The sequence below is a fragment of the Thalassophryne amazonica genome, chromosome 14, assembly GCF_902500255.1.
Source record: "Thalassophryne amazonica chromosome 14, fThaAma1.1, whole genome shotgun sequence".
Classification (NCBI taxonomy): Eukaryota; Metazoa; Chordata; class Actinopteri; order Batrachoidiformes; family Batrachoididae; genus Thalassophryne; species Thalassophryne amazonica.
In genome coordinates this window covers 98,920,332-98,932,126 of record NC_047116.1, presented here as the reverse complement: position 1 = coordinate 98,932,126, position 11,795 = coordinate 98,920,332, and positions in this window count along the sequence as shown.

Genomic DNA, 11,795 nt, shown 5'->3' with positions numbered 1-11,795 from the left:
CGTCTTGTCATGTGAAAGGAACCTGCTCATTGGGATGTGTTTTATGTTTGTGTCATCTTGGACCTGATACTGGATTGGTATTCTTCCTTGCCTTCTTTTATCCCTAGTAACACGCTTCAGAGAATCATCCCTGTATGTGTCAAACACAAGGATGATTTTGTCATAATCTCGTGTGAGGGACATTAGCCTGTCATTGAAGCATTCACTGAGATGTTTGACTGTAACTATTGTTGCTGGTTTCTTGGCCATCTTCTGCAGAAGAACCATTCCATCTACCAGGGCTATCTTGCGACTTGGAGCATCTGGTGTGGTGTCCATCCCATCTTCTGGCTGCTGATCTTCCTGTTCAGTTTCTGCTGTAGCCAACTTGCTGAGGAGGTGGATCAACTTTGATTTGTCCAGGCATGGCAGGATTGTACCATCTGCAGCGAAAAGGGCTCTTGGTGTCAGAGTGAATTTGTGGTTCCCAATGGCCTCTTTCTGGTTGATGTCTCTGCTAGACCTGGCCAGGACCATCAGTCTGCCATACAAGTTCCTGGATTCCTTTAGATCCACATTCTTGTCCCGGAGTTTTACTGTGGTTTTCTTGTTTGCAGACATGAACATCTTGTTGTTCTCCTTCTTTACGGGTGCCCATAGGCTGACATCTCCATTGATTCGCTCTGAAACATAGTCTTCATACAGCTTCTGACAAGTCACATCTGCATACATGGTACATACTCATCAGGGATGTAGGCATGAGTGATCACATTGTGCAGCTTGTCACCTTCAGCAGCAAATGGGTTTCCATGTTTCAGTATCGCTGCCTTGATCTTGTTGATAACATCGTGCTCCTTCTTGACAGCACTTGGCCCAAGGTCATGATGCTCTCTTGTTTTGTCAGGTTCCAAGTCAAACTGACTCTTGAACTCTTTTGCAACACGGGAGAGTTCTGGTGTGACCGTGAAGAACCTCTGTCTGGCATTGGCATTGTTTGAGATGCCGACGAGTCCAGAATTAATTTTCATCAGCTTGTTCAGATGCTCACATGCATGGTCTGCCCTGATGGATACAAAGGGAATGTCATTCTTCGTGATTGCAATGTGGCCTGCTTGCAGCTCTTCCCAGGTTTCAGGGTGATTGGTCCTCAGATCATGCATGTCTGTGATGTATCTGGGCCACAGTCGCTTGTATCCAATCCGGTCAAAGGCAAAGAAGAGCTTGCTCAGCTGCTCTCCGGCTTGGAGATGAAGCTCCAGGTCAGCATTCCGGGTTGCAGCAACAAAGAACAGGATTGCTTCTACTCGATGTAGGTAGTTAATCATTGCCTTGAACATTGCATTCTTGGATCTTTGTTTCTCCCATTCTTGGAAAACTCTGATGAGATCAGCAGTGGTCAAGGCCTCGAGTAGGGTGGTATTTGCTTGTTTCCCAGACTCAGCTTTTGTGTGCTTGCTCCCCTCAGAACAGACAGCTTCAACTCCCTCTGTTGCCTTCAGACAGACCTCTTTCAGTTGTGGGTTGTCCTTGAAGGACTCCTCCAGTGCCATTTCATAGAGAGCTACATATGAATAAATGTGTGCACGACGAGCACGCTTGTAATGGGTACATTTCAGGATTTGCCTTGTTGTTGCAGACCCATAGACATCAGCTTCTATCCAGGCATGATCAATACCAGAGTTCTCCATGGAGGCACCAAGAGCACAGAGGGCAGCCATGACAACATGTAGCTCTCCCAGTTGTGAGACAACAGTGCGTTTCAGGTCAGGTCTGGCATCTAGCAGTTGGACCACCTTCTCATAAAGAGCCATGTCAAATGAAATTACAGTGGGGTGATCTTCACCAACAGCCAGTTTTCTCAGTTCACTTGCTTGGATGATCACAGTCAGCAGGGTTGACCACTCATGTGCCACCTCTGGGAGTAGTGGTAGGGCTCCGACCTGGGTCAGTGGCTTGCTTTCAGACAACAGTGAGTTGTATCCTGCCCAGCCTGGAATATTGCTCGATGCTTCCCCTGCTTCCATTCTGGATAAAGCAGTAGCAACAATCCATCCTAGTTGTGTCAGCTGGTAGGATACTGAGATTCCCTTGCTGGTGACAAAGTGTTCTGTTCTCTTGGCAAGCTGTGGTCTTGGCTTGTCACAATGCAGCATATCTACATGGTATGGAGTGATAGATAGACTCTGGGCATCTCCTATCTTCAAGGGTGGTGCAATTGGTTCTCCAGGAACCTCTGCCTTCTGGTATACATCAGTAATCGTTGCATGGGTGGTTCCTTTCCTATATATACTATACTATATACTGTAATACAACCACCACCAACTTACATGTAGGGTACAGCATAGGTGTAGGAAGGTATTTTGAAGTGTGTGTGTGTGTGTGTGGGGGGGGGGGGGGGGGGGGGGGGGGGGATGAGTAAGAAGTGCATGCTCTAGGCATGTCCCTTTTAGGAAAGGGGGTTTGGGGGCATCCTCCCCCAGAAAATTTATAAATTGAAGTATTAAATAATACAGTTTACTGCAATCTGGGGCAATAAAGGCATTTTTACTGGACTTCACATTTCACTTTTTATCAAGGATGGTTTCCAATATAACCTCGAGTCCCACATTTCATATTTATTTATCAAGGTTCTCCCTAGTTGCCTCACTGGGAGAGCTCTGCTGGCCTTCTATGAATAAGACAAGCTGCCTGCCTGAAATGTTCAACATACATAATATAGGCCTACTACAATAATCAGACCACTAGATAAAAATGTCCTTGTGTTTGGTGCTTAGTACGACTAATGACCAATTTGTCTTATGAAATTAGTAAGTATTTGCAAGAACTGCTGTAATAAATGTCACAACACATCTACAACTAGGAGCATTGGATTCCATGGCCCTGAAAATGGTAATTTAGCTGTCAAAATGAAAGCTCTAGGTTATTTAGAAGCTGAGATATTGACAAAAACCTTTTTCACGGCAGCCATATTGTAAAATCCAAGATGGCAGCCATAAAGGACTTGGGGCAAATGGAAACATTGTTTTTCTGATTGCTTATACTATAAGGTTTCCAAAAATGTATAGTTTTCATACTCTCCACAAAAATCCAACTAAAGTTAAAATCCAAACATAGTGAACCTGACTAATTGTTCATGTTTCCATCCCCTGACTTGTCTAAAGAAAACTGGCAATAAAACTGATTATTATTCACAGGTTTTATCAAGTTTTAGAGATTTGCTTTCAGTTTGAGGAAGATAATTTTAGAAATTTTTATTCTTTGTTTATTTATTTATTTATTTGGTTGTATTTATTGTATTTAAAATGGCATAAACAAATTAAAATGTGTGAAATTCCAAGTGTTCCGATACTTTTGGAGGCCACAGTATCCTAACCTTATGATAAGTGCAAAATGAGTGTGGTATTATTACTGTTTTGTTTAAGAAGGTTTAATTTTTACTGTTGCTGCACTTTGTGTCACATCATATATCATACTGATATGAAAATTCAGTAAGGTATATCTTCTATTATACATTACCAATCTAGAGTGTTTACTAAGGTACACCGAAATAGCTTAAAAAAAAAAGAGTAGAGTCACTTAGGTGCCTGGTCTTGAGAACCAGGGATGGTAGGTTGAAAAGCTTTTTTATCCCATGGGAACTCTCCCTACCCACCTAAGCTGCTCAAGAATATGGACAGTATGTATATAAGTGACATTTACATCCCAATTTATATGACAATATCGAGATATGATAATTTGGCCATATTGTACAGCCCTACTGTCAACTAGCTGAAAACTTTGAATATTAATTTACATCTACATTAAAAAAATGCTTAAAGTGGCAGGGGGTTAAGAGGGCTGTAATTGCGGGGTCAGCTGAAAAGCAAAAAAGAAAAATGCTTAAAAAGGTGGGGAGTATGGGGGCAGAGCCCCCAAAGAAGCTGAAAGGTTTTAGTCATGCTCATGCTCCCAAGTTTCTGTGTAGGCTCTCAGTTGTCCAGGTGGTTTCCATAGTAGAGAAGCTTGAATCTTCGACTGGACTGGGTTGCTTGACGTGAGGACGTTTTGCTTCAAATTGCAGAAGCTTCCTCAGCTAAAATTCTTGCTCTGGTGGTCTGACTTCTGTCTTGACTCTTGTAGAGAAGAATAAGTCCACCAGAGCAAGAATTTTAGCTGAGGAAGCTTCTGCGATTTGAAGCGAAATGTCCTCGTGTCAAGCCATCCAGTCCAGTCGAAGATTCAAGCTTCTCTATCATGCTCCCAAGAACAATTTTACTGAAAAAGTCTGAAGGACCTAAAGGACATGGTTAGGTGGCGAGGAACTTTTCCAGGCATGTGAGAGGCAAACAAAGAGAAATGCTTAAAAAGGCGGGGGGTCAGCAGCTGAAAGATTTTTGCCATGGTAATGCTGCCTTGAAGCATTTACTCAAAATAAAGTCTGAAGGACCTAAGTGACATGGTGAGATGCTGATGAGCTTTGCTCATTCATGTCCATGACATATGCATATTAGCACGTTGTAGCGGCTAACTTACACCTTTAATGCACAAATTCACCATAAACTTTTCAGTCACCAAGCACAAAGTCATATATGATTCCACTGTGTTGTTTCTGTCTGCAACATATCCTATGCAAATTCATATCTGTTGACAGAACTTGTGCTTTATGTATGTTAATGCCTTTTCATGTCCGACTGGGTGTTAACATGCCGAGATGCAACACGTATTTAATCCAGACATTAAAGGTCCCTTTCATGCCCCCACAAACCGCGGGTGGCAGCGACCACCTGTTCTCGGTCAGATACAAATGATCAATGGCACAGATCAAAGCCTGTCACCCGAGTCTCACTGTCCTTCCTTTGTTCACTGAAACAAAGCAGTTCATCCTTCATTGTTTATCACTTTGTATAAATGCTGTACATCTGGAAACTAGACAGTCTATTTTTTTTTCATTATTTTTATTTGCAATTTAACTTTAACTTTACAAACAAAAGTGAACAAAAGGACACAGCAAAACAGATGACAGCTTGCTCAATTGGAAAGATAATCCAACAAGGAAAATAAAAGTAAGAAGAAGAAGTGGTGGGATTAAAAAGGGATGCACCAAGGTCAGAATCTACCCAACCCTACAATAATTTAAAGATAAAAGATAAATTAATGAATTACAAAATATCACACTTATTTAATAATTTGAGAATCCATAAATGAAAAAAAAAAAAATAGTAATAATAAATTTCTCAAACTCCATATCCAAAATTTGAATCGGTAGTCACTACATTGCTGCATCTCTATACAATTAAAGTGTCATTTAAAGGAGACCTTTTAACAGAGTGGAGGACAGATCTGGCCCAATATAATCTAAAAATGGGCACCATACTTTGTTAAACTGATGCCCAGTGTCATGAATGATGCTTGTGAGATATTCTAAAGGAATTAGCTCAAAAACAATTTTTCGCCAGCCACTAATAGATGGGATCCGGTCACTGACCCAGTTCAAAAGAATATTTTTTCTTGCAGCAAAAGTTAGCATATTTTAAAGTCTTTTACCAGCAGCTGTTTTTACACATTTACTTGGGAGGCCGGGCTGAGGATCTTGACTATAGAAAAAGGTCAGATGAACCGGTCTTTGAGCTTCTGTGATTCAACCTGCAGTGGGATGTCCTTGGTTGACAACCACACCTCCTGCCCAGGCTGGTATGTAGGGGCCGGGGAACGCCGGCGATCTGCATGGGCCTTAGCCCTCATCCGGGCCTGCAACAGGGCAGAACGGGCGGTCCGCCACAACCGGCGGCACCTCCGCAGGTGAGCCTGGACCGAGGGGACCCCGACCTCTCCCTCCACAAGTGGGAACAATGGGGGCTGATACCCCAAACACGCCTCAAAAGGGGAGAGGCCGGTAGCAGATGAGACTTGGCTATTGTGGGCGTACTCAATCCAGGCCAGATGGTCACTCCAAGCCGCCGGATGCGTGGAGGTTACGCAGCGGAGGGCCTGCTCCAACTCCTGGTTCGCCCGCTCTGCCTGGCCGTTCGTGTGTGGGTGATACCCGGACGAGAGACTCACGGTGGCCCCCAGTTCCTTACAAAAACTCCTCCAGACCTGCGAGGAGAACTGGGGACCACGATCCGAAACGATGTCCGATGGTATCCCATGCAGACGCACGACGTGGTGGACCAGGAGGTCTGCTGTCTCCTGGGCCGTCGGGAGCTTCGGGAGGGCCACGAAGTGGGCCGCCTTGGAGAACCGGTCCACTATCGTCAGGATGACGGTGGTGCCCTGGGATGGCGGGAGGCCCGTGACGAAGTCCAGGCCAATGTGAGACCAGGGGCGATGAGGCACAGGCAGGGGCTGGAGGAGGCCCCTGATCTTATGGTGATCTGCCTTGCCCCTAGCACAGGTGGTACAGGCCTGGACATAGTCCCGGACGTCGGCTTCCAGTGACGCCCACCAGAAGCGCTGCTGGACCACTGCCACGGTCCTACGTACTCCGGGATGACAGGAGAGCTTGGATCCGTGGCAGAAGTCCAAGACGGCAGCCCTGGCTTCTGGTGGGACGTAGAGTCTGTTCTTAGGACCGTTCCCCGGGTCCGGGTTCCTTGCCAGGGCCTCCCGGACGGTCTTCTCCACGTCCCATGTGAGGGTGGCCACGACAGTGGACTCGGGAACGATGGTCTCGATGGGGTCTGACAACTTGGCCTTGGCTTCCTCTTCGTGCACCCGGGACAGTGCGTCGGATCGTTGGTTCCTAGTCCCGGGACGGTAGGTGATCCGGAAGTCAAAGCGTCCGAAGAACAGGGACCAGCGGGCTTGCCTGGGGTTCAGCCGCTTGGCGGTCCGGATGTACTCCAGGTTCCGATGGTCCGTGAAAACCGTGAAAGGCACCGTAGCTCCCTCCAACAGGTGTCTCCACTCTTCAAGAGCCTCCTTCACCGCGAGGAGTTCCCGATTGCCCGGTCATAGTTGCGTTCAGCGGGGGTCAACCTGCGGGAAAAGTAGGCACATGGATGGAGAACCTTGTTGGACTCCCCGCTCTGGGACAGAACGGCTCCTATCCCTGAGTCAGAGGCGTCCACCTCCACTATGAACTGGCGAGTAGGATCAGGCTGCACCAGAACTGGTGCAGACGAAAACCGGCGTTTCAACTCCCTAAACGTGGCTTCGCACCGATCCGACCAGGTGAAGGGGACTTTTGTGGAGGTCAGGGCAGTCAGGGGGCTAACAACCTGACTGTAACCTTTAATGAACCTCCGGTAGAAATTTGCAAAGCCGAGGAACTGTTGCAGCTTCCTACGGCTTGTTGGTTGGGGCCAATCTCTCACCGCCACAACCTTGGCCGGATCCGGGGCGACGGAGTTGGAGGAGATGATAAACCCCAGGAAGGACAAAGACGTGCGGTGGAACTCACACTTCTCGCCCTTCACAAACAACCGGTTTTCTAGTAACCGCTGCGGACCTGACGTACATGCTGGACATGAGTCTCAGGGTCCGATGAAAAGATGAGTATATCATCCAGATATACGAAGACAAACCGGTGCAGGAAGTCCCGCAAGACGTCATTAACCAATGCTTGGAACGTCGCGGGGGCATTAGTGAGGCCGAACGGCATGACCAGGTACTCAAAATGACCTAACGGGGTGTTAAATGCCATCTTCCATTCATCTCCCTTCTGGATCCGAACCAGGTGGTACGCATTCCTAAGATCTAGTTTGGTGAACATTTTGGCTCCATGCAGGGGCGTGAACACCGAATCCAACAGGGGCAACGGGTATCGATTGCGAACCGTAATCTCGTTCAGCCCTCTGTAGTCAATGCATGGACGGAGTCCGCCGTCTTTTTTACCCACAAAAAAGAAACCCGCACCCATCGGGGAGGTGGAGTTCCGAATCAACCCGGCGGCTAAGGAGTCCCGGATGTAGGTCTCCATCGATTCGCATTCCGGACGTGAGAGGTTGTACAATCTACTGGATGGGTACTCAGCGCCCGGGATCAAATCGATGGCACAATCGTACGGTCGGTGCGGGGGAAGAGTGAGTGCCAGATCTTTGCTGAAGACGTCAGCAAGATCGTGGTACAGTGCTGGGGCGTGAAGAGTTAAATCCCCACTCAGGATTGTTACTGGGATTCGTGCTGATTTATGGGTTTTCCCCGTGTACATATTATGGCCCACCCTTAGCCCAGTTCCTAAGGATGGGCGTTGGAGTTTGATCGTTTGGGGCAGTCTTTTAACCTGTGCTCACAAGAGCCACAGAAAAAACACTCCCCGCGGGCCAGCCTCCTTTGTCTGATATTTGATTTTAATTTGGCCCTGCTCGTGTCCATAGCTTCGTCAGCAGGGGGAGCTGTTGCCACACGGAGCCCTCTGGCAGTGGAACGTGGGGACGACGACACCCTTTCGGACCCGGAGGAAAGAGGGACGGCTTGAGCCCGACCACGCCCCCCGGCCTGCTCCCGACGGTGTTCATTCAACCGGTTGTCTAAGCGTATAACCAAATTGATAAGCCCGTCGAAATCTTGCGGTTCCTCCTTAGCCAGCAGATGCTCCTTCAGGACCGGAGACAGTCCGTGTACAAAGGCGGCGCGGAGCGCAACGTTATTCCAGCCGGACCTCGCAGCCGCGATGCGGAAGTCGACTGCATAATCAGCTGCGCTCCGGCGTCAGGAGCCACGAATTCTGTTCCCAAAGCGCCGTAGCCCAGGCGCGTGCCTCACCTCGAAGCAAATTAATCACATAAGCCACCCGGCTGGCATCTGATGCGTACATAACTGGACGCTGTGCAAAAACGAGCGAACACTGCATTAAGAAGTCTGCGCACGTTTCGACACAGCCTCCGTACGGTTCTGGAGGGCTTATGTAAGCTTCAGGGGACGGTGGGGGGGTTTGTTGAACGGCCAGTGGAACGTCTGTCTGTGGCCCAGAGCCAGCAGGAGGAGTCACTGCAGCAGCGCTCGAGTCGCGCGCTTCCACTCTGGCGGTGAGAGCCTCCACCCTCCGATTGAGGACTGCATTTTGCTCGGCTACCAGATTTAACTGAGCGGTGAAAGCGGTAAGGATTTGCTGCAGATCACTTACCACGCCTCCTGCTGACGTCTGCGCTCCTTGTTCTCCCATTGGCTGTTCAAGCTGTGGTTGACGCCCCTCGGGATCCATGACGAATGGCCGAGAAATCCTGTTGGGAAGGTGTCGTAACACGGACCCGCAACAGGGGGCGCAAATGAACGGACAATGGATAAGACAAAGAGTAACAATTTAATGTTGTGAAACGCACAACTGGATACAGTCAAAAATATAATGCCAATTAAACACAAGGTGACGTGCGGGCAGGCTCGAAGATAGGAGACCTCTGATGATCGAAGAGCCGGGACCCACACAGCTTTCACCACCAACGGCCTGAAGAACACCGGAGCCGCCAAGTCCTGAGTCCCCAGGTGGTCACCGTCTTCTGTTGCAGACCCTGGTACTGCTGGCAGAAGATGAGAACAGTTAATGGTGAGTGTGTATCCACACACCCAGTAATCCTTCAATACAGATCTTCAAGGAGGGAAAACCTCCACCTCCAGATACAATTTCACCCATGCAGCTCCTGTTAGTCTCTTCCCTGGATGGAGTGAGAGGCGAAGACCGTCGCACTCCCACTATCCGCCAATCCAGCTTCAGACTGAGTCCACAGGAAAACGGCTGCACACAGGACAATGTTTAGATACAACAAAATCAATCGCAGAGAAGGTTACCTTAGACGGTAGCTGATTTCTCGGCGAGGAGGTGGAGTAATAATCCGGCTTTTATAGGGACGGTGGTGATTGGTGACAGCTGGTGTAAATGAGTGACAGCTGTCACTCTCTGTTGTCTCGGCGCCCTCTCATGGTTGAAGCCCGCACTCCAAGCAGGGCGCCGACTGGTGGTGGTGGGCCAGCAGTACCTCCTCTTCAGCGGCCCACACAACAGCAACGACCTTTTATAAAACCAGTTTGGTCCTCTTTTATTAACATTGGCAGTACAGTCTCTAAACGAGAGGCCAAAATTTTAGAAAGTAATTTCCTATCCATGTTTAATAGCGATATAGGCCTATAAGAGGCACACAATTCCGGACATTTTCCTTTCTTTAAAATCAAAGATATATTGGCCTCCTTTAAAGTTTGTGGTAATTGCCCTGTTGTAAAAGAATGATTAAACATATCAAGCAGAGGCTCCACGAGAATATTTTGAAAGTGTTTGTAAAATTCACTACAAAACCCATCAGGCCCAGGACTTTTGAGTTCTGCAGTGATTTAATAGCTTTGACAACCTCAGCCTTTGTAATTGCAGAATTGAGGGCATTCTTTTGCTCTACTGACAAAGTCGGTAGTTCAAATTGCTCAAAGAAATTATAGATTAATCGCTCTGAGTCCAAAGCCTGGTCAGATGTATACACTTTTGTATAAAATTTTAAAAAACAATCATTTATTAATTTATTTTCATAAACTTTGTGTCCATCATCAGATATAGCTGCAATAGTTTGCGATTCTGCCCGCTTCTTCATGTGATAGGCTAGGCATTTTCCTGGTTTATCTCCATGCTCATAGAACCTCTGCTTGGTAAATCTTATTTTCCTCTCTGCATCTCTAGTTAGAAGACAATTTAAAGCTGATCTAATTGAGGTAATTTCTTGCCATAATTTTGATGAAGGGGAGGAAACATATATCCTTTCCTTATCTATCAATTCAAGTTCGAGAGATTTTTGCTTCTCCAGTCTTTGGTGTTTCTTTGTAGCAGTATATGATATAATCAAACCCCTAACATATGCTTTAAAAGTTTCCCATAAAATAGACATGTTATTAGCAGAGGGGGTGTTAATTGACAAAAATGCTCTAACTTCTGAGGAGAAATAGGATACAAATGTCTCATCTTTCAGTACAGAAGTGTTAAGTCTCCAATAACGAGACTGGTGTGAGGGAGATCTGAGGTTCATGTCCAAGATCACTCTAGCATGGTCGGAGATAAGAATACTGGTAATTTCACAGGAAAGAATTAAATGCAAATCAGTTCTGGGCAGGAAAAAATAATCTATTCTCGTTTGGCATTTGTGTGGGCTAGAGGAGAAAGTGTACTGTTTATCTGATGGATGAACACATCTCCAAGCATCTACCAAACCAAACTCATCACACAGAGCCTGAAATGCATTGGCTTGATGGGAGGGGAGTATTGTACTATGTGGAAATCTATCAATAAGTGGATTAAAAATTAAATTTAGGTCCCCGCCTACAATAACTGTTGAGTTAGAAAGAATCTGTGCTAACTAGAAATATTTTGGTAAGAAAATTGGTTGGGTGGGCAGGAGGAAAATAAACATTCATTAAAATATTTTCACCTTGTAAAGTTCCTTTTACTATTACATAGCGACCTTTGTGATCTGTAATACAATTGGACATTTTGAAAGGCAATGTTTTCTTTATAAGCACATCAACTCCCCTACTTCTAGTTGTGAAAGATGAGAAAAACACCTGTATAATCTTTGTTGTAATTTTGAATGCTCAGTGTCATTGAGATGTGTCTCTTGCAAGAAAGCAATGTCTATCCCATCCTTTTTCAGACAATATTTTCCTACGCTTAATGGGACTGTGACACCTCGTACATTCCAACTACACAATCGCAATTTACCCACTGAAATTAACAAAGAAATATGTTAAACATAGATACATAGGATCCCACCACACTTCCAATAAAACATATATAAGCCAAGCTGTGTCAATGCTAAACAAAGATAAAACAACAGAACACAATAAAATAAAACACAAATTAAGAAACATAGTAGTCTTAGAGTAACATCCTACAGAACAAGTAGGAACCGAAACCGACCTTGGCC